Source organism: Lissotriton helveticus, chromosome 10 (genome assembly GCF_964261635.1).
Source record: "Lissotriton helveticus chromosome 10, aLisHel1.1, whole genome shotgun sequence".
Lineage (NCBI taxonomy): Eukaryota > Metazoa > Chordata > Amphibia > Caudata > Salamandridae > Lissotriton > Lissotriton helveticus.
This window is the reverse complement of record NC_136071.1, coordinates 818,802,935-818,826,231: the sequence shown is the minus strand read 5'-3', so window position 1 is coordinate 818,826,231 and position 23,297 is coordinate 818,802,935. Positions and strand designations below refer to the sequence as shown.

Genomic DNA, 23,297 nt, shown 5'->3' with positions numbered 1-23,297 from the left:
AGTTCGGGCAGCGGTGCTTTGGAACTCCCTTCCCCCGGCGATTCGTGCCCTTGGGGATCTGCTTTCTTTTCGCCGGGTGGTGAAAACCTTTTTATTCCCTTAGTTTAATTTTGCCTGATTATTGTTTCGTTGTGTTGTGCAGCTGCCTTGTCGGGCGCCAGGACGCTCCTTGGCTGGAGCATCTGTGCGCCTAATAAAAACGCATAACATAACATAACATAACGCATAACGTATTGGCAGAGGGCCCATTTCAGATGGCCAGTGTCTGGAATTCCAGAGGTTCTGGTCGGGGCCTACTATCAGAACCTCGGTTTTACTGCCGTTGAGTTTGAGCATGTTTTTGTTCATCCACGATGAGATGTCCCTAAGGCCTGCCTGAAGGCGTGAAGGAGTTTCAAGGTTGTCGTTAGACAGAGAGAAAACTATTTGGGAGTCGTCAGCATATGTGTACATGATGAGACCTGCGGCTTCAGCGATCTGGGCCAACGGGGCTGCATAGAGGTTAAAAAGCAGGGGGCTTAATATTGATCCTTGTGGGACCCCGTGCGGAGAGAAATGGACCTTAGATGTCGCATTGCTGGAGGAGATTTGGAATGTCCTGAGCATCAGAAAAGATGCTATCCATTCTAATGCCTTACCTCTTATGCCTATCTTGGAGAGGGATGCGAGCAATGTTTGGTGGGAGATGGTGTCTTTTTCTGTCTTTTTCTGTCAACTTCGCTCATTCTGTTCCTTATTAACTATGACTCACCCTCAACAAAGAGTAGTAAGTTTCAGGGTCACCACACGCAGTCACATTACTGAAAAAAAACATTTTAAAAATGTGTTTTTCGGTGCAGGGGAAGCACTTGAGCTGGGACAAATCTATTTTGCTGGAGCAATGTAATACCTTGCACTGTGCCTGGTTACTTTATAACAACAGCTCCTCCCTTCCAACAAATACAGCCAGAAGGACAGTCAGAAAGAATGAAAATTAATGAGCGAATACATGAACAGCCATAGAAGAGAGCAGGCATAGAAGCAACCTCTCCAGCAGTGACTAGCAAGACTGGACTGTGCCACAGTCCTTTTGAAAAATATTAATGCAAGGTGTAATGGTAGAGGTGTCATGTCCAGCAGGAAAACTAAGCAGGAGATAAATAGTATGATGGTCAAAAATTATCATGGAAACTGAGTTAATTTAGGCAACCCTGCTCCAAGTGCCGAAGGCACCCAGATGGCCCAGTACGTTGCTAGGAGAAAACAGGTACATTTGAACTTGGCAGAGGGCCATTATTCATTGAACATGTAAAAGGCAGAACACTGTAAATGTTGAGGAAATGGAAAGGGCGTCAGATTCCAGTCGACAGAGGGGTAGACGGATTTATTTAGGGGTCATGGAATCTAAAGATGAAACCAATGACTAAAATGTTGTGCGGGCGCAACACAAAATACATAATCAATGTTCATACCATTTTAAAAGCATTTGTGCTTAGCACTAAATTTTGTTGTGTTAAGCAAGCAACCGTATCGTGGTGATGTTGTAAAAAAAATATGAGCTTTATACAAAACAACCTCTTTTTTTTCAAGAATAAAACTCCGGCTTTTTCAACGACCCATTCATCTTTATAAAAATATATACATATTCAAGATGGAGAGCAAGAGCTTGCTCTTTGAAGGAATAAACAGTGTGAGAACGCTTTCCATCACCACGTAGGGCTTTTCCCTCATAACTCTCTTAAATAGGACCAAACATTTCAGCTCTGGCAGCCACTCGTACGTTCATGAATAAAAATTGAGCATGTGGCTGGATTTCAGTTTGATGGCGTCTGGCTAGATCGTGCCTGTTTCAGTGGAGGGCAGCCAAGCGGCGCTGCGAAAAATAACCCTGCCCCAGCCAAGCTGGTTTTCTATCAGCCATGGGGAAGGACCTGCTTTTGGTTTCTGAAATGGAACATGTGTTTTTATCAGAGGTATTTCAAAGCTCTCTTGATCTCTTGAAATTGGTGTATGCGGTTTCCAAGTCAGTGGGCAGACAGTGGGGTGGCTAGCTGTCTTTTTCCGAGCTGCGCTGCAGTTAACAGTGCGTAATATTAGACCTTTAGTGAGCCGGATAATGAAAAGAAGAGGTGACCGGGTAAGGGAAATAGCGTGGAACGAAGTGGGTGGGAGGCAGGAAGGGGAGACGGCTAAAGGGGAGGAAAGCAACAGGGTAAAGAGGGATTGTTAAAAGTCAATTGCTGGAAGAAACAAGGAGCTCTTTCAGCCCGGCGTAGGGGTGGAGAAAATAAACAAATAATTAACAGTGGAGCTCTGACGAGCGCCGTACTGAATATGTATGATAAACAGCGCAGCGCTCATGACGAGCTCCGTGCTCAATATCTATGGAAGTAAGTATGTAAAAGAAAGTTCCCCTCAAACACACATAATCAAGGAAAAGCAGACGAAAACAGTAGTTAGGCGCTGCTGCTTCCGGACTAAACAGAAGTCAGTATTGGATCAACAGCCAGTAGAAAAGCCAGAAAACAGCAGCTATGCCAACATTAAACAAATGGCAAGCGGCAGGAGAAATTAACAGGCAATAAGCTGAGTTTCACATTACATATAGATTACTTGATGTCTCAGAGAGACAGCGCATGCGCGCTGCCTAGGCGAGACCTAAACATTGTTGGGATCTTGGTTAGAAGACTCTTGGCGTTCACTCGTATCGGAATGTATAAATAATCCACAGGATGCATACAGTCGTAGTTTGAATATCCCATCTCGAAATATATGTATATATTGGTACTTAAGAAAGTGGACCAAGAACCTCATGCAACAAAGGTAAGAAGGAAATTCCAGCTGGTGACTATTCTCCTAAATAAAGAAATGGCGACTAAACTTAAAACTACGAGGAATGTACGGACGTTTCGTGCTCAGATATTAAGAAAATGAAGTTAAAGATAACTTACAAATCTGTAGTTTAACTACCAGCTGTGGTGCCGGTCTGTCAGGTCACGTCCGTTATACCAGTTGTGCTCTCTTATAGTGCGGGATTGGCTGTGGCTGTTATACCCCGTCAAGCGTGATAGCTGAGGATGGAAGAGGTTGTTCTCTAAGTCCTATGTGAAACCGCTATCACTTTTATTTGGCTTTCCTGACACAAATTGTTTTTGCCTACATTTTGTTTTACTTAAATGTTTCCACAACATACGTTATAAACCTGGTTGAAACCCTCTTTGATGGAGACTTGTTTCACTGTAAAAACAAACAGATTATCCTAACAATCATAAACATTTATAGAAAGACAGAAACGCAGATTATTTATACAATTATAAGTGTTTTTTTTTTTAATTTTCAGACTGTTCAGACAGAACTCCCATTTCTCCTCACTGCTGAAGACCTGGTGGAGAATGCCATTAAAGTAGCCAAAAATAAAAGTGAAATTACACCTCCCTCAGTTAAAAATGACAAAGAACATTTGGAACTGAACAGAGTAAGCACAATTCATTTTTCTGTGAAATTTGTAAAATCATTTAAATGCTGGCATTTGTTAAATTCCTATGAACCTTTACAATTTAACATGTTAAAGGTTCACAACAGAAACATTAATTTGTATTTCCTCCTACCATTTTAGTGTGTGTTTCTGCTTGACATTGGAGGGGCTATGCCATATGCTATAATGAACTTGCAACTGTATAAACAATGTTGATCTTACTCAGCAGCCTTAACCATTTCTGTGCATTAGGTAGTTTAGTAGCCTGTCCAGTGGACATTTTTATCACAGACAGTGGAGGCCCAGCACTGACAAACATACAAGAAATTAGTAAAAATATAGTGGTATGGGGGCAGGTATCTGAAGGTGGAATACTGTTGTCAATAGTTTTAAATAGGTTTTTTAATTGGATTAACAAGAGTTTGACGATTTCTGAATAGGGCCTGCTTGATAGCCAGGGTCTTCAGCCAACCCCAAAAAGCTGTTCCATTCCCTTGATAAAAACAACCACAGGCAAGACACAACTCTAGTATGACCAAGGCTATTTCTTCTTCAACCAACAATTAGAACCTTGTTCAGGGGCAGCTCATCCATTTGGGCGGAAGAGCGTCACCACACTACTTTATCGCAGTGCGAGAAGCAAAAACATAAAATGGTAAAACTACCATTTTATCTTTCTGCTTCTTGCACTGCAAGAAAGCATGAGGGTTTGGTTGGGGGCGGGTGTGTCTGCTCTAGGACAGTGGAGGAGTGGCTTGCCCACTGCTGAGAGCGCCGACTGTGCGGTTGGCCCTCTGGGGCCGACCAAACCAGTCATGCCCACTCTGACTCTTCTCCATGTAGGCTGCATGCAGCCTACATATAGAAAATGGCCTCCTGTTACGCGCCTGGCTGGTCGGCATCCCAACCAATCCCAACACGGCCGGAGAGGTTGCCAGTGTTCTGTTCCGGACGGAGGCAGGAGAGCAGGAAAACGCAGGACAAGGCTGGCCAGCGGACAGCTATGTTTTTTAAATGTATTAACCCTGTCCCTGCGCGAACCCCCACCCGCGAATAATGCCTGCCCCGACTGACCTTATTACAGGAAATCAAGCACCGAATCATGCCGGTGCTAGTGCATGTCATATTTCTTCCCATCAGTCCCATCAACACAGTGATGTGAGGAGGCTGGTTGAAATGTAGACATGTTTTCCAGTTATTGCATGGTTCCCTAGGTGAAGTGTATCTTAAGAAATTATTGCTGTGTAACATCCTATGAAACTCTTTCCCTTTTGTAGGAAGCTGGCTCTTTACATACTATACCACAATGAGGTACAATGTGCACCGAGTCCAGTGGAACCCCAAAGGTAGGCAAAGGTAAAAGTAGATAGCACCTTACTCTCTATTTGTGGTAGTGTGGGCGAGCAGTAGGGCTTTATCAGAGGGTAGTGTTAAGCATTTGTTGTACACACGCAATCGGGAAATGATGTCACACACTCAAAGACTGAACTCAGACCCATTGGATTCGTATAAAAATAATATTTAGTTGTATTTATTTACTAGAACCAAGCAAGCCTGGCACAGGTAAGTGTATAGGATACTTTTTAAGGCAGGTTGAACAATACAGGCAAGCTGAATGAAAATGCCTTTGTTACAGGTTTATAAATGCTTTCAATACAGTTAGATTACTTTTAGTTACTGTACAGATTAGTTTCTGGATTACTTTTTCTACTCAGTGTGATACCTTGATATCACACGCGGACATTTCCTAGAGAAAAAGGTAAGTAAGCAATGTTTAGTTCTTTGTAGTTTTTCAAAGTTCAATACAAAACCAACTCCACACTTAAAACATTTTTGCAGGGAAACACAGTCAATGTATTCCTATGGAGATAAAGGAAGTTGTAAGTTAACAGGTAAGTACTCTGTTGTGGGAGTTGATATTCTGGGGTAGAACCAGGGTTCCCCCAGGGTCAAGGATGCACTCTCAACGCACCCTCAGCGGCACTAGGGCGGCAGAGTGCTGAGGCCCAAGATTGTCCAATAAGGGATAGGGGGCCTCTGGTTGGTGGCTGCTCACGAGCAGGCCACAAGGTTGTGGGAGCAAAGCTCCTGGTTTCAGACTCAGGGCAAAGGGGGATCTGAGTTAGCACCCAAAGTGCACCTTAAGTGGCGGCTGGGTGCAGGGTGTCACGATTTGCTCCCTGTGTTCTCGTGTCCACCAACAGGAGGCTGCACTGTGGGACTCTCCAGTGTTCTAATATGCTTCTAGACACTCCCCTGCATGTATATCTTGACTCCCAGCCATTTGGACACTATTTGGGAATTGACATCCATTCCCAATCCATGCCGGGTTTTGTGGAAGCCATCCAGCTCATGCCTGAAACTCCATTGCCCAGAATTCCCTGCTCACTGCTTTGTCTCCAACCCTGCAGGCCAAGGATGGGTGGAGGAATTCAGCTCACCTGTGGCTCGTTGCTGCTAGCCTGCTCACACCTGATGCATATGATTACTGTGAGCTCTTTTAAGCCCCAGCTCCGTTCAGGCCAAGGTTTGGTCATTGTAGCTGTTTACTGGTGAGACTGATCCTTGTTTCCAGTGCTCCTGAGCTTTTGCTGTTCTTGTTTCCGGAGCTTTAGTTATGCCTTGTTCCTGACCTGCTGCTGTTTTCCTTGTTCCTGAATCAGCACTGCCTGCAGTGCTACCCTGACCCCTGAGCCATGCTATTCCTTGTTCCTGAACTGCAGCAGTTTCCCTTCGCCTGAATTAGCACTCTTTGCAGTGCTACCTTGTTTCCCGAGTTCCTGAGCTATAGCTATTCTTGTGCCTGAATTAGCACTGCCTGCAGTGCTCTTGTTTCCTGAGTTCCTGAGCTATAGTTATTCTTTGTTCCTGTTCCTGGGTTTCAGCTATTTCTTGTTTCTGATTTGCACTGCTTGCAATGCTTTCTTGACTCCCGAGCTGTAGCTATGTCCTGTTTCTTGAACTAGCACTCCTGTAGTGCTACCTTGACTCCTGAGCTAAAGTAACTTTCCCTGTTTCTTGAACTAGCATTGCCCGCAGTGCTACCTTGACTCCTGAAGCTTTAGTATTTTCCATCTACCTGAACTAGCACTGCCTGCAGTGCTACCTTGACTCCTGAAGCTTTGGTAATTCCTTGTTCCTGAACCAGCACTGCCTGCAGTACTACCTTGACTCCTGAAGCTTTAGTAATTCCCTGTTCCTGACCCAGCACTGTCTGCAGTGCTGCCTTGACTCCTGAGCCTTAGCTCACTTCTTGTTCCTGCCCCAATACTGCCTTCTATGCTTCTTTGTTTTCTTGATTCCTTAACCTGCACTATTCTAGTATACCTTTGTAGCCTCCCCTTCTGTATATCTGTTTCCAGTCCCTTCCTTTATTACCATTTCCTTGGTTCCAGTTCTAGTTTGCAGTCTTTCTATTCTGCTGTCTTACTTCTGTTACCTTGTATGTTTGTTACCTGCTTTCTGCCAAGTGTGCCCTGTCATTTCCTTCCTTTCCTGTTAAGCACTCCTCCATGCTAGCTCCTTGTCTATTGTGCTTGTGTTTAGTTCTACCCCTTTGCTGTTACTGCCTTGCGCGTTCCTGTTTAATCACCAGGATCCGTAGGCACATCTGACTACCTAGGTGGTGTTTCTTGTTCACTGTGAGTATTGTCTTTGAGTTACATTTGTAACATCACCATAGGTATAAGCTCCGCTGACCCTGCCTTTGTATCCATATCCTACATGTGGGTATTTGCAGTCAGTATCTGTAACAGCAATTGTGGGTAAGAAACTTACTGAGCTTCTGTCTTCCCGTGTGGAGCTCCAGAGTGCTTCACCCCACACCCCCCTTTATTGTTAATGTTGTTTCATATATATGTCTTGCACATTTGTCCTGGGTGTAGTTATTCTGACTGCTAAATTGCTTTGTGAGTACCCTTCCTTTCTAAGTCTTACCCATCTTGTTCACTTGTACAGGCTTCCCCTTTTCTCCTCTGACTCCCTGTATGATCCTGGGCAGCGCTGTACTCCACTTCCTGTGTAGGTTTTCTACCCAGTTCTCAGTCCTTGCCCAAGTCCCTGATTGTGTTTACCCACATAGTCCCGGACAGTCCCTGACACAGGGTGCTGTTTTGTCGCCGGGTGCCCTGTTGTTTTCAATAGGGATTGCCGGTTTTGGTTTTTAGTTGCAGGGTTGGTCCAGGAAGGCTTCTGTGAGGAACCAATAGCTGGGCGGGTAAGTTGGAGGGCTCAGGACGTAGGTGCACCCCGGGGACTTTTCTACAGGGTGCAGGGCGGCTGGATGCTGGGATGTCTTTTGAAGTTGAATTTCACCTTACCGGTCCACTCGCAGTTGGGGGTGGGGGGGCGGCTCCGTGCAGAGATTGCAGGCGACGTCAGGGAGTCCTGGTGGGGTCAACCCATAGTGGACTCGGACTCTGGAGCGCTGGGGGACCTCGCTGAGACCAGTGGGCCACTCAGTCCGTAGGCGTCAGTTGCTCTGGTGGTGCCAGGCATCAAGTTTCATTGTCCTCAGCCGGCTCGTAGTCTTTCTTGGCTGTTTCTTTTGAAAAGAGCTGCTGTTCACAGGAGATCTGGTCTTTGTTGAAGGCAGTCAGTCCTCCCAGCGGTTCTGGAGGTCGCTGGCTGCACGACAAGGTGACTTTTGGAGCAGGATCTGCAGACGGGCCGGTGGGCTGGGGCCAAGTCAGTTGTTCTCTGCAGTCTCCTCTTCTGGGTGTCTTCTTTCGTCCTTCTTAGTTTGCAGGAATCTGCTTTCTTGGTTCAGGGCTGCCCCCTAAATACAGTATTTAGGGGAATGTTAGGGGTCTCAGGGTCAGTAGCCAATAGGCTACTGACCTTAGGGTGATTATACCCATTGAGTGCTCACCCCATTTGGGGGAGTGGGCCCAATCCCTAATCCTGATTGGAGAGTGCCAGCCATCTGCAGGAAGACGGGCACTGAAAAGTGGGCTTCACCTCGCCTCCCCCACCTGAAGGGTGGGGTTGGCAGAGGTGGGCACACCTTCTGGGCTGTGCTAATTTTTCCCGCCTTTCTTTCCGCCTAAAAGGTGGGGAGACAGGAAGGGGCCTGCTCCTGATTGCAGGAGAGGCTGGGTGTCGCATTACAAAGGCAGCAAGGCCTTTGAAGCTCCCCTACCACAAATGGCTCTTCCTGGCCTGGGGGAGGTGTGACCACCTCTGCTCAGGAAAGGCTTTGTTTCTGGGCTCAGGGAGCAAAGGCTCCCACTCCAGTGTTCCAGAAACATGTCTTGTGGTGGCAGGCTGGTGTGTACCAGTCAGGCAACCCACCAGAGGCTGGTCGTTTTTCAGGGGGCATCTCTAAGATGCCCTCTGCGTGCATTTTTTGTTAAATCCCACACTGGCATTAGTATGAGTTTAATGTGCTGAGAAGTTTAATACCAAACTTCCCAATTTGCAGTAAAGCCATTATGGTGCTGTGAAGTTCGTTATGACAAACTCCCAACCCCATATACTCTTAATGGCATTACTGCACTTACAGTGTCTAAGAATTGGTTAACGTTTACACGATGACTGCACTAACATGAGAGCTCACTAAGTATTATACACTGTTTATATAATACTTTAAAACTTTTTGGTTTTGTTGAGTGCTTTATACATGTATATTGGTAAAAAAAATCCTTCTTCAAGTATGGGCTAGCATTCACTTTAAAAACGCTCTACGGTTAAGGTAAACACGACCAGAGCCTTTTTTCATAATTGGGCAATAAGGATAATACACACCCGACAGTTTTTTTTTTTTAACATGGGTGTTTTAATCACTTATGTTTAAGTGGATTATATTAATACACCTGCTCCCCCCGTTTGCGATTGATAATAGAGAACAGAGAAGCATTATGACTACAGTACCCTTGATTCAAAGGGTCTGTCCGTCCTCTGACATGCACGCTATCCAATGCATGCAGACCACGTGACATGGAAGTCACCCGCGCCTGTGAGGAAGGAGCACAAAAATGTTGGTGTCCACCTGGCACATCTCCACCAAAGCCGGAAGGACAAGGGCATATTTAGGCAACGGGCCGGGGAAATCCCTTAACGAAGTAAGTGACCAGGCTTTAGGATGCCGGTCGAAGTAGGACGTCTCCTGTGATTCCAACAGGTGCACTTTAACATAATTTTGATCATGGACTCCTTTTTTTCTCCCTCTTTTAATCTCAATAATTCTTCCCATATAGTGTGTGACTAAAGGGTACCCCTCCCTCACTCCTAAGATATGACACCCATCAGTTGTGGGTATCAGTACACAAAACAAAACAATGCATTTGTAAAAAAAAAAAAACTGGAGGATACTATTTTATAAATGTGTGTGGTGTATGTCTACGTGTGGGGTTCTAAGCATATGTTTTATGTCTCGAAATACGCCTGATTTACATGGTTGAAAAGAGTGAACTATCACATATAAGGGTTGCTATTATACCGCTCTAAGTTGTATCCACACGAGCGATGCAGGTGATTTAATGATTGCTAATGGAGAACAATCAGGCACTCCATAATATTAGCAACAAAAGTGCACATGGAACAATGCACTTGCCTCCAGTCTGAGGTGGTGTAGTGCACACACATGCAGTGGGATATGCATGCACCATCTGTCTCGCATATGTGGTTTATACCATCACCTGTAAATGATGTAGATACAAAAAACTCCATATAACATGTGCCATGGACTTTTATTTTACAGGTGTTACAACAGAAACTGAAATTCCGGATGGGAATGTATTCACATTGCCCTTATATTTGAGTGCATGGTATTGTTATGCATTCTTTTCACCAGGGAGATGTTTATTCGATACCCTGATGAAAGCCTGGGACCTTGTTAGGTCTTAGAGTAGGGCTGAAACATATTGGTCAACAAAACATAGGGTCACAGGACCATAATAGTCCACATTACCCCTTTTCTTATTTTAGCCCCCCCCACCACCATCTCCACTAACAAAGGTATAGGAGAAGGTGAGAGATTTTTAATCTCTAGTTAAGCCCTCTGGTCACCCTCTATCCTTAAGTGCTCCCTGAAATACAGTCGAGCCCACTCTGACCTTTAGGAGTTCGGGTGAACCAGATGATGAAGCATGACACTATTAGAGTTTGTGAGGATTATGTATAAAAAAATATTTTTTCCTTCCACGCACCAGTCATGCGTAGCCAGCATACCCACTAGGGGTGAACCAGATAGCCCTCAACCTGGGCCTTGTGTAGTATACACTACTTTCCCTGCAGCATCAGTGGGCTACTCTTTTGTAGTTTAAAGAATTGGTCTAGACACTGTAGGGGTACAGGGCTCATGCACCTGTACCATTACCACTGGTATAGTGCACCCAGCTAGAGGGGTGGTTTACCTTTGCCAGGGCAGGGGGTTGTAGGCATGGCACACAGGGATGTGTGCCATGTTGACTCTTCACTTTGTTCTTCACCAAAACACGCAGCCTACAATGGCAGTGTGTGTAAAGGTACAGGGCCGCCTCTATGGGTGGAACAATAAGTGCTGTGGCCCTTAGAGACCTTCCCCAGCCACAGTGCCCTTGGTACCTTTTATAAGGGACTGACATGTGGCGAGAGAGGTGCCAATTAGGGGTACAATGTACCGTTTTGGGGAAAGAACACAGGCCCTGGGAACCATCAAGTCAAGTCAAGTCAAAGATAGCTTTATTCGATTTTTAGCAGTAAAAAACCAAAAAAAAGAAAAAAAAACACAGTTTTGATTGTTTTAAAAAAGGGAAAAACTATTTACAATAATGGTTACATTAGACTTGTATCATCAATCAATTCATGGACGCTCTGCAGTTAACTGCATATTTCAAGAACCTAGCTACTACAACCACTGTAATTTCATCCTGCAGCATGTATAGTTTCAGTAAGGCTGGTCTGCATTGTCTTAAGCCCCATAGTTTTAACAGTGGGAGTAGGTGTCTCTTTCTTCCCCATTCATAATATTTACTGAATAATATAACATGGATGTTTGATTGTTTGGAGATGTTATCACAAGGACAATTCATCAAATTAGCAGACCAGTCATTTATAATGGGAAATGTTAGCAATCGGAAAAAACAATCGGTCCTCATCCTAGTTAGCAAAAATCTAGTGTAAACAGTAATTATAGGGGACAAATAAGACGGAATACCTGTACCATGCAACAAAAGATGATGATAGATAATTGTCGGTTTGTTGCCCTCTAAATAGGAGCGTCTGTCTTCAAGCAAACATAAGCAGCAGGCCTTGAGAGCCTTTTTCGAAATTGAAGAACATGAGATAGGATTTTCATACAAGTCAGAAAGCCCTAAGGAGTTTAAGAATTTTTTAATGTAGGAAAGCCAGGGTATTTTTCGTGAGGCATTTAAGGCCATACAATCCATAATCACATCTTTGCTAAAGTCTGTTTTATTCAAGGTCCATATTTTATGCCACAGCAGAATTGGATTTGTCTTAATTATGTCTGTGATATGGACCCGGGCAAGCTCGTTGTGACATATGGTGGTAGAGATGGATCTCGGTACTGCTAGCAGGTATCTGAGGAAGGCGTTCTCAGTAGTTTGTATCTCACGGCAATCCGCCACACCCCAGATTCCTGCACCATACGTTGCTGTGGAAGCGCATTTTGCTGCGTAGATATTAAGCAGTATCTGTACTGGCTTTCCGCCTAATTTTTTTGCAAACTTTTTTAGGGCACCAATTTGTCTAGAAAAAGCCAAGTTGCGTGTATTAATGGCTGAATTCCACGTTCCCTTATTGTTAAAAAGAACGCCCAAGTAGCTAAAAGTTTTTGTTAAGCTTATCTTTGTTGAATTTAAAAAGGTGTTAAGAGACTATATTCTTTTTTGTACTACAGCACATAGTAAATGTTTTACCCACATTTATCTTGAGTCCTCTCATACCCATGAATACGGAGAAGCCTGACAGTGCTTTCTGGAGACCTAACTGTGTCCTGGACATGATGACAGCGTCATCCGCATATAGTAGAATTGGGACTGCCATACCTTTAATCTTTGGATAATCCACGTCTAGGTTAGCCAGGTAATTTGCAACACTATTTATATAAAGGTTAAACAGAAATGGGGCGAGGATACATCCCTGCCTGACACCTTTTTTTATGGGGAATTTTTTAGTACAATTTCCATTCTTTCCATAACGGACCTTCGCCCCGGCTCCTCGGTATAGTTCCTTTATAAAGGCAAGTATGTTTATATCAACTCCTAAATCTATGAGGGTAGACCAGAGTATGCTATGATTAAGGCAGTCAAATGCTGAGCTTAGATCAACAAAGGTTATATATAAGTTGCTTTTCTTGGCCATTAGGTATTTATCTGTGATCAGGGCTAAGTTTAGGCATTGTTCCACCGTGCCAAGGCCAGAAACAAAACCATATTGAAATTTAGAGAGAACTTCATTTTCCACGGCCCAGGTTTGTAATTGATTTAGCAATACTCTTCCGGCTACCTTCATCATGGAGTCCAACAGAGAGATTGGTCTGTAACATTTCGGGTCCATTCTGTCTCCTTTTTTAAAAATTGGTATTATTATGGCTTCTTGCCATGTTGTAGGGAAACCCTCCGATGCATAAGAATTGAGGACATTTGTGAGGATGGGAACCCATAGATGCATGTTGTCCTTGAATATATCAATTGGGATTCCATCTGGTCCTGGGGCTTTTAAGTTTGCGCTTTCCAATATAGCCTGGTCTATTTCTAAATGAGTAAAATAAGTATGGAGCGGAAATGACTCTAGCTGGGTTCTTTGGGAATCATTCTCCTGTGTGCTCTTTGTTTCGAGTTTATGTGGTTCGATCAGCTCATCTATTTTATATAGCTCTGTAAAATGGTCGATCCACACATCCTCCGTAATGGCAATATCTATAAGGTCTGACGTCCTATCCCTGAAAAAAGGTGCGTTCACTTCCCTCCAGAATGCCGTGTTATCCCTTAGGGTACTCGCTTTTATTAGTGCCTCCCAAGCTGCGTCTTTAAGTTCCCTTTTTCTTTTCCTGATTGACTGTTTATAGGCTAATTGAGCAGTTCTGATTTCTATTTGATTTTTAGGTGATTTTTTTAGTGAGTCTTTAAGTATGTTATGTGCTTTCGAACATTCTAAATTAAACCAGCCTGAAGTCTTGGCCCTGGAACTTTCTTTTTGTTTTCTGGTTAGGTTTTTCCTTATCATAGTTGCAATTTTGTCAAAAGCAGTTTTTATTGCTGGTGGATTTGGAGGATATTCAAGGCATGTCACAAAAAGTTCAGGGTCGTTCATGATCAGATTTTTCAGAAAATGTTCTGTGTTTACTTTAGACCATTTTATGGCGTAGCCGTTTGTACGTGCCAAAGATATTGAATGACAGTAAAGACTTTCCGTTATACCCACAGACTGGCTCGTGCAAGGGGCAATGTGGAATTTAGCACTAATTGGATAGTGATCGCTCATCACTATGTCTTCTCTTTTAGATTCCAGGGCATCGCAATGATGACTATTTGACATCAATATAAAATCTAGAGTCGAGAGTAACCTCCTTCCATGAAATGTTGGTTGGAAGTCGGTCATTGGGACAGTTAATTCATTGAAAAAACCTAGGTCCCCTTCGTGTAACAATTTGTTCATTAGGTTTCCAGTGAGTGTGTGCTCAAAATGGGTGGTAAAGTCGCCATTAAGGCTTCTTATGTCACAAACGCTTGTTCCACTATATGGGCATAAATGACAATTAAAATCTCCCATTATTATAATGCGTCTTTCTAGTTTGTCCCCTCCCGTTCCCCTCCTCAGGAGTTTTAGCAATTGATCTATAAATTCTGGCTGCTCATCCCTCGCTAAGTTATTATATAAATTAATTATAAGGAAGCTGGCGGCCTATTTGCCCTTCACTAAAAATGCCTGTAAAGAATGTCCAATTTTTTTGTTCTTAAGACTATCTTGAGGCAGATCTATTCTCTCTAGTACTACGTTAGCCCTATTTGAGGCATATAGAGAGAGCCCGCCTGAACGTCTCCCCTTGCTAGTCTGAATCGCTGGAGTAAAGTTAGTACTGAAACCATCTATATTGGTAGGTTCCTGATCCCAGCATTCCTGTAAGGATATTATATCGAAATTATTAATCAAATTCATAAAAATTGGATCTGTCGCTTTTTTAGAGAGTCCGGCAATATTCCATGTTACAATAGACATGTTTTGCCTTGTATTGTATAGATTTGCCTCAGGTGTATCTGGGTCTACTTTTAGGGGTATTCTTAGATTCCCTTCTCTTGCTACTCTGGCACACTGCAGTATGAGCTTATCTTGAATACCTTCCAGTGTAGATTCTTCATCTACCCTAATACTAAGTGTGTTATTGGTGCCTTCGTGATAGTTGTTTATTGTTAGATGCAAACTAGGGGGTATTTCTTGATTGTGCAAGACTTTATTAGTTTCCCCTGTTTTTTGGTTAACCTGATGATGAGTTGTATCTTTCGATTGGGTTTGGGGTTCCCTAGAGGCTATGGGCAGGGAGGGATATATCAATTCATTATTCAGAAGTCTATGGGTAGGTGGTGGTCAGTCTACCATTTCTAAAGCTGAGTAATGGTTACTGGTTGGTATCCCCCTCCATCCTTCCATGTAGGGTTGCTCTCTTCTAGGATTCCAGGTCCATGGCTCCCAGTCCCTTCTCCTATTACGTGTATCTAGTTGAGACCAGTTGCAATCAGGACGTTGGTTCCAATTAAAGATATCTTCTTGGTCAAAATTATGTTTTGGAGGATAAAAGAAGGACAGATGGTTAGCGTCAATACCTCCCTTTTTCTCCAATGCTGCCCATGAGCATATATACCTAACCGTACCTGGGTCGTCAAAGTTTATAATGACACAGTCCCCCTGTGTTTTTTTTCTTGTTTCCCCAATCCAGGAGACCCTGCGTACCATAGAGAATCTACTATTACAGTTAGGGGGGAGAGGTCTGTTTAGACTAAGCCACTGCTGCACTTTATTTGTTAGGGACCAGGTGGATTCTCTCGAGTTTTCTGGAAGTTCAGGGACCCCCGTAAGAATCACAGTGAAGGGGCTTGCCTCTGGAGGGAGATGAATGGGCCTCTTATATCTTCCTCCCTTTTTATAATTATCTCCTTCCTGTTGTATAGCTGGGATCTTGGGAAGCGATGGCTTTAGTTTATCTATTTCAGAAGGTGCTCCAGGCTTATCCTGAGTTGGCTGTATCTGGCCCTTAGACTCTTTTTCTTTTGCTTACGGGTTGGATGTAATTAAAGGATTTTTAGATGGTATAATTGGACCTGGGGATTTGTGTGCGATGTTATCCTTGGTGCCACTCACCTTTGGAACTACTAATGTGTTTTGTCTGATCGAGTTGTTTAAATGATTGGTGAGCTTAGCTATTTGTTTCTCAATGCTCATTAGTGTTCGTTCAATTGTGAGTAAGTGTGTTTTAATTAATTCCCCCATGGTAGCCATCAGTTGTTTGTTTGAATCTAAGTTGCTTTTTATGCTCGCACCCTCCCCTCTTTCTACAACATCTGAGATTGAAGATGTTGAGGAGGGATCGTCTATATGTACAGCTGGCGAGTTTACTACATCGGTGCTAGGAGGCCCATTGACGACCTTCGGGCTATAGCCAAATCCTGTGAAACTCTTCTTTCTAGGAGAATAATCCCCTGATCGATCGCTTCATTTGCCCTTGTGATGAATTGATCTATCGGGCCAGTGATCTGGCCTAACCCCTGGGCAGTCTTGCTCCTGCTTCCCCTTGTGCTCATATTTTAGCGGTATGAAACACGATTTTAGAGCTTAAGTATTAGTAATAGCTAGATCTCGGGGGCAAGATGTTGGGAGGGAGGCCCAGTCCAGTCTTACCCGGTCTTGAACGGGCTTAAATGGGCCTGCCCTTGGCCCGGGCTTCGCCCGGCGTCCCGCGAGACGGGGCTGATGCCGATTTTAAGCGCCTCCTGGCGCTTCCCGGTAACGCGGAGCACCGCAAGGGCTGATGGATGTTGAAGTCCGCCCCTCGTCCGTCTCCTCTCGGCGGCCCCCGCTCCAGATGACAGGTGAGCAGTCGGGCGGCGGGAGACAGGCGGGCGGGTCCGCAGTGGATTCTTTAAGGCAGCAGAGGGTTCGTGGTACAGAAAACTGCAAGCAGCAGGCAAACACGGTCAGAAAAGGAAGGTTCCCCCGCTCAATGGGGCTGATGCCGATTTTAAGCGCCTCCTGGCGCTTCCCGGTAACGCGGAGCTCCGCAAGGGTTGATGGATGTTGAAGTCGGCCCCTCGCCCGTCTCCTCTCGGCGGCCCCCGCTCCAGATGACAGGTGAGCAGTCGGGCGGCGGGAGTCAGGCGGGCGGGTCCGCAGTGGATTCTTTAAGGCAGCAGAGGGTTCGTGGTACAGAAAACTGCAAGCAGCAGACAAACACGGTCAGAAAAGGAAGGTTCCCCCGCTCAATGGGGCTGATGCCGATTTTAAGCGCCTCCTGGCGCTTCCCGGTAACGCGGAGCACCGCAAGGGCTGATGGATGTTGAAGTCCGCCCCTCGCCCGTCTCCTCTCGGCGGCCCCCGCTCCAGATGACAGGTGAGCAGTCGGGCGGCGGGAGACAGGCGGGCGGGTCCGCAGTGGATTCTTTAAGGCAGCAGAGGGTTCGTGGTACAGAAAACTGCAAGCAGCAGGCAAACACGGTCAGAAAAGGAAGGTTCCCCCATCAAGTCAAAGTACATGAGTAGTCTGGCAAAAAATGGGGGGTTACTGCAAAAGAAACCCAGAGTTCCTCACCTTTCCTATCTGAAGCTGACAGTCCATGGTTGCGCCAAGATATTGACCTCATGACACAGGCAGAAACAGAAGATATCCTGCATAGACCTGTAGGAAGGGAAGTGAAATTAGGGAAGTGAAATTACATGACAGGTTGAAGTCTCTGGAAAAGCTGTAAGGTACTGGAGCACTGGGAGGGTCTGGGATGGAGGTATAACCCTAAATGCATGGGAGCTTCCCCCACCTTTTCCCTAGCTGTTTCAGAGACTGGGTAGAGAGCAAAACACAAAGTAGTCCATGTCGCACATGGAATTGGAGGTTGACTCGAAGATGAGCAAAGTGCAAGCTTTGCCTAGAAGACCATGATGAGTCCTAGTTGAAGCTTCTGGCTGGCACAGGTGCTAATGACTATTTCAACCACAGAACACTTCCTTTGGAAATAGTATGATAAGCTGTTAAGGTGACTTGATTGCTGAGAGTGGGGAGATTTGACCTGTCTATGCAGGAACTGGTTGAGCATGTGGATAGAGAGGCCTGTTGACGCTCTGCCTCATAAGTTGGGTACTTCTTCAGCAGTACCCAACCAGTGATAGTTGGCCTGCTGGTACATACATTCAGTAGAGAAGTAAATGTTGAAGGGTACCTGCCATCTGGAAGGGAAGCTATAGGCATTTGGGTACAGGTTTTGGAAGAATATCATTGGGTTACAAGAACTTCTGGAGTGAATATTAGACACATAGGGTAAGCAAAACATGAGACCTTTCCATTTCATCACAAGAAGGAGAGATACTCTTTGATAAATGGGAAATCTGCAACAGAAATACTCCACCCAAAGACAATATGTTAATTTAGTCCGAGGCAAAACCTAAGCTACTTTGTGGCAATTGCAGAGAAAGGTAACCATTTGTGCTCAGCTTTTTTGGTAGGTGATGCCCATGACATATACCCACCGAATAATCAGCTCTACAGCCAGTGACATATTTGGGAGTCTACTCCCCTCTTCATCTGTCTTCCCCCCAGGTCTAATCCACACGTCCCCTAGCACACCGTCCCTGCACATAGTACGGCTCCAGAAGGCCCACATTTCACTATTAAGGGTCCAGACCCCCATCCAGGCCATGATACTTCCTCCATTTCCCCCATACCCTACGGAACTTCAGGGGGCACCCTCTCGCTGTGTATGTGACCCTCTCTGCCTCCGTGTAAAGGTCTAATCCCCGTCACCATTCATCCAGCTGTGAGGGAAGCACTGCCCCCCCATGCGCGAGCCACATCCCTTTTTTACCACTAATGCCAACAATGCAAAGATAAGTTGTGGACGACACAGGTCAACGTCATGAGATATTCCCAACAATACGAGTTTAGGGTCTAGGGGGAGTGTAGTCTCAAGCACCTCATTTAACTCTCCTAATATTTGTGACCAGTATGTGCGGATGATGGGGCAGTCCCAGATGGTATGGAAGAAATCCCGCTGCGGGAGACCACACCTCAGACAACTGGGGTCACTTGCCCGGCCTATCCGGTGGAGTCGGGCCCTGTCGAAGTATACTCTGTGCAATATTTTGTATTTTGTATTGGATGAGACGGAGGCGTGATTTGATCTCTACCTCTCTGATGCATCAGAGCGGCCTCCCAGTCCACTGTGTGGTCTCATTTCTATTGTGGCGGAGAGTTTGCCAATTTCTTGCAAATATTTTCTTTGTCTACATTTGCAAATGTTGCCGAGGCAGAGTTAGACACCTTTGTATTTAATTATCCCATGATTATAACCCGGGGGCAATCTTCAGTAATACAAATATCTTAAACATAAGCAAAGAGTGAGCTCACCAGGAAATCAAATGGTTTTCCAGGTGGAATATACATATTCACTAATCAAAAGAAGGATGGGCAGCCACTAGCGACCTGGAAGGCCAACTTTAACCATGGACACAAATTCAAGGGCTGTTTATAAACTACATGATTCCAGTTAACCATGTTCTTCAGCAAGATTGCCACCCCACAGTGACATGGCCCCTTTCCAAACACCTTGCATTACAGGAAAGTATAAAATAACCACTGCAATCAAACTCTGTACATGACCAGGTTTCTTGTAAACACACGATTACAGGATCAAAAGATTTCAAAAGATAAATTTTTTCCTCATCTTGACCTAATCCGGACATAATGACAGAAATAACCTAGTCATGCTATCTCAAAGGCTCATTGGTCCTAGATAAAGGGCTGGTGTTATTCAAAGCATCTGCCACCAAACTCCACTGAGAGATCATCTTTCAAGTCAGTAGCCCGAGGCCGGATTGCAGGCCCCTCTACCCCATTAATTACTTGACCTCCATGCCCCAGTGAACCATCTATGTCTTTGGGATTTCCGTGTGTAAAATCAGAGCCAGGCCCCACTGCATCCATCACCAAAGAATACTTTTTGACCATTCGACTTTTGAATAGGAGGTTACAAATACTGAACGACAGAGATGACATCAATCCCTCGTTTAAAAAATACTCACAATTCAGAACAACCAAATGTGTGATAACCAGGGAACCAAAAGTGACTATAGAATAAGGGGATGAACCAAACAAATGATAAGTCAAATGTTTAATGTTGCCACTTTTCACCAACTTCAAGGTGTAAATTTCCATGACTAATTTAGGATAGAGCTATTTACCGGGGGAGACTCGTTAGCAATTAACAGGAAAAAATACAGAACTGATTACATAGTGCTCTGCTACATAGAAGTTATTTTTGAAGGGGGTTTCGGGGGTATCCATAGAGATTACCCAACCTTTGGACAAAAGTTTTTTGCCCCATAGTTCAGCGGAGGGCAGGGGTACGAGGCAGAGACTACTGTAGTGCCATGATCTACATTTCTCGTACTTGGTGGGTAAGACACCTGGTACCCCTTATTTGACCCTCCTAAGTGGGAACTTTCCCCGCAAGACCACTCAACCAGAATGCTAATGTGACTAGAACCTGTCTCTGGTAAGAGAAAAGAGTCCCTACTTCCTGTTCCCTCCCACTCCTGGAGGCTCAAGTGGAGCATTCACTATGGGAATCAAGGGCCCCTTCAGGGAGGGGGCTGGGGAGGGTGTCAGAAAAAATATTCTGAGTAATAGGTGCAGTTGAGGCAGTTTGTTCAAGGGGGAATTTCGTCAACCCCGACCCTCTGACTCTTCATATTATAATCCTTAAGGAAATGCAATTTTTTTGTTTAGGGAACTCTTCTTTTTTGTTTCGTTTATCCTTTTCTTTTGCATCCTTCTGACTCTTTACAGAAGACTCCATTGGAACCCTGCTTAGCATACCACTTGACTCGGGTTGATATGATGAAATAGTGCGGTCGATGTACTATTAATTGCCAACTCCTCTTCCTGCCCCATATCTAACTGCGCTGCTAATCCATTTACCTTCCTAGCTTTTTTTAACTCTTTTTTAAACATTCAAAAGATCTCCATCTTAGTCGTCCCAATGAGGAGAGCTGATCCGGGTCCACATACAACATACTTCAACATAACTCTTCATTATCAAGAATGCAATCATTTTTTGGGGACACCACATAATGCAGTGGTGTACCAGCCTGGACAGTAGTATATTTTACCCCTCCCACAGGCACAACCATTTTATACTTTTGTTTCACTGTGTTATCCTTTATAGGATTTATAACTGACTTTGACTTGGGAGGGCCAAACTTGTTTGCATTCTATACTTCAAACAAAATTGTGGACATAATTTCCAATACATGATCAAAGATTAGCACAGTCTTTTTCAAGAAAGATAAAATAGAAAATAAGATCTTTTAATACAAAATAAAACAACGGATGAAGCACCCTCTCCTCCACTTTCAGTCTTCAGTTGGGTACTCGGAAGGAAGACATCATGGTCTAATTCTGAAAGGGACCCCCCCATAGAAAAGACCTACACTACAGTGGAGTTAGTGATGGATCCAGAGAGCAAGAGGGGGGAATTGGGTTAAGTAGATCCCCTTCATCCGGCATTTTCTGGGAGGGACCCCCTTGCCCCCATTTGTAAATCAATGTCAATATCAGGGAGAGTCAAATCTTCACCGAGCACCGCCTCTTTGCTGGCATCTTTAGCGGCTTCATCACAAAATTCACTTTTTGGAGATGCTTCAGAGGCTGTGCATAGCTCCCCACAATGGTCACCCTCCTGAGATCAACTTAAAAAACAATAGTCTTCTATAATGTAGTCAGAGGGGTTAAAAAAATGTTAACTGGGCAGCTGCAGATAGCTCCACAGAAGACAAAGTCAGAGGCGGAAGCACTGGACCCTCCTGTACAATGCCGCCATCAAACCCCACTGCCATCACTTAGCCTCTTCGGACATCCATAGGCCATATCCAAGAAGATATGACCAAAAGTGAAGGCACGGAAGGACAAAAACTGGAGACTTCTGTCACTGCCTCGGAGGCAACTTTAGTCATTTTCCTGGGGAAAAAAGTAATAATGGGATAAGATTTTCTATTAATTTGCTGAGAGCTTCTAGTGGCATGGATGGATTTCTTTGCTTTTGGATTTTGACTAAGTGGAGGAAGAAATTACCCCACCAGAACGCAATTTCTTCAATGTCACCATTTTCTTGCAAAACCCCCCATTCCCACGATCTTATAGGCAGCTGAACAGACCAAAAGATTTGCTACACTCACTGCCCAAGGGTTCAGAGAATGCTCAAGCAACACCAATAAACTCAGAAAAATCAGCATCAGCTATTCCATTGAACAATGCACTGCACGACCTTGCTGGGCCACTTTCCGTGTATCTGAGCCTGCCTTCAGATGAAGCAATAAACAGCAAGCAGTGTTGGCAAGCGGGCAAAGCAGCAAGCAACAGCATGAAACAGACAGACGTTAAGATAAAACATCCAGATAGAAAGTATAGGTGAACAGTGAATAAATGTATGTAATTGTTTTGCATTTATATAGTGCTTATTACCCCGACAAGGCATCGAAGTGCTTTTCAGCGAGTAGCACGCTACTCCAGAACCCAAAAAGTATAAGTGGTGAATTAGTATATGGAAATTTGAACTAATTTGCGCAGAGGACATGTGAGTCTGTTAGATAGATTGAAAAGGATAATAGGGGATAGACGAGGGAGCCACAAGCCACACCGGCCTAATGCCAGCTGTCCCTGGGCCACCGAGAAAGCCCCCGCCCTAAGCCTCTCCTGCACACAGTTGTCTGCTGTAGCACAGAATCACAGGCCCCAGCTGTCTGACTCCAGTTACCTTACGTTACTGTTATCCTGCCTTCTGCTTACAGTGTGAAGAATAACAAGCATCGGCATAGCCAATAGGTCTCGCCTTTGGGACCTTATAGGTGTTTAGTTATCCAGCACAATATCCTTGGTGCAACAAGTGGAGAAGTGTGGCTCACTGGTTAGAGGAGGCAGACCTGGAAGCAGAGGTCAGCCCGGGACCAGGGTTCAATTCCCGGCTCGGCGGGGTCTTGAGTCCTAAAATGTCCATGGACTCGACAATTCTCGCTCCGGTGCCTACTCGATTCACGGGTTCACACTCTGCGACTCTGGGCAATAGCTTGCTTAATCTCCACAACGGCCCCTCGCGGCGGGGTGCCTGGCTTTCACCTTGTGGATACCCTGCCGGGGTTATCTCACAGGGGAATACCAGGACGGGTTCCCTAAGCAAGCGCTTAGAAACCGCTTGGTGATTTGCGCTATATAAATTCCTGTACATTTACATTTACATAACATCAACTGTTGCATGGCTAAACACTTCTAACGTCCCAAAGGCGAGACCTACTGGCTATGCCAATGCTTGTTTAATTTCACAGCATCAACTTGCACAGTGCTTAATGGCCGCACCACACAGAAGCACATAATGTATTTTCAAAGCTGACAGCAGTGATCTGGTGATTTAGATTTTTGCACAGCAAATTAAAGTATCGCTGACCGGAAACACATAAAAAAGCTACTCATCAAGATCTTTTTACATGATTATTAGTTCACTTTTTACACGAAACTGCTTACATTCTGATAGGATACGGAGACGGGGGAAAAGTGGGAAAAGGAGGTGGCTGTGAAATGGGCACACTGGTGGGAGAGAGGTAAAGATGCATGTACTCTCACAGACACAAACACTCAGATATAGTCAGG

General features: G+C 44.7%; 1 long non-coding RNA gene across 4 annotated transcripts in view; it reads left to right on the top strand.

The window, feature by feature from the left end:
* The window catches only part of LOC144784542 (uncharacterized), a 346,194-nt gene that overhangs the window by 184,728 nt on the left and 138,169 nt on the right, over nt 1-23,297 (top strand). For all 4 annotated transcript variants that reach the window (XR_013601674.1, XR_013601676.1, XR_013601675.1 and 1 more), the window contains one exon: nt 3,320-3,454. This is a non-coding gene — a long non-coding RNA (uncharacterized LOC144784542). The remainder of the gene's footprint in view (nt 1-3,319; nt 3,455-23,297) is intronic.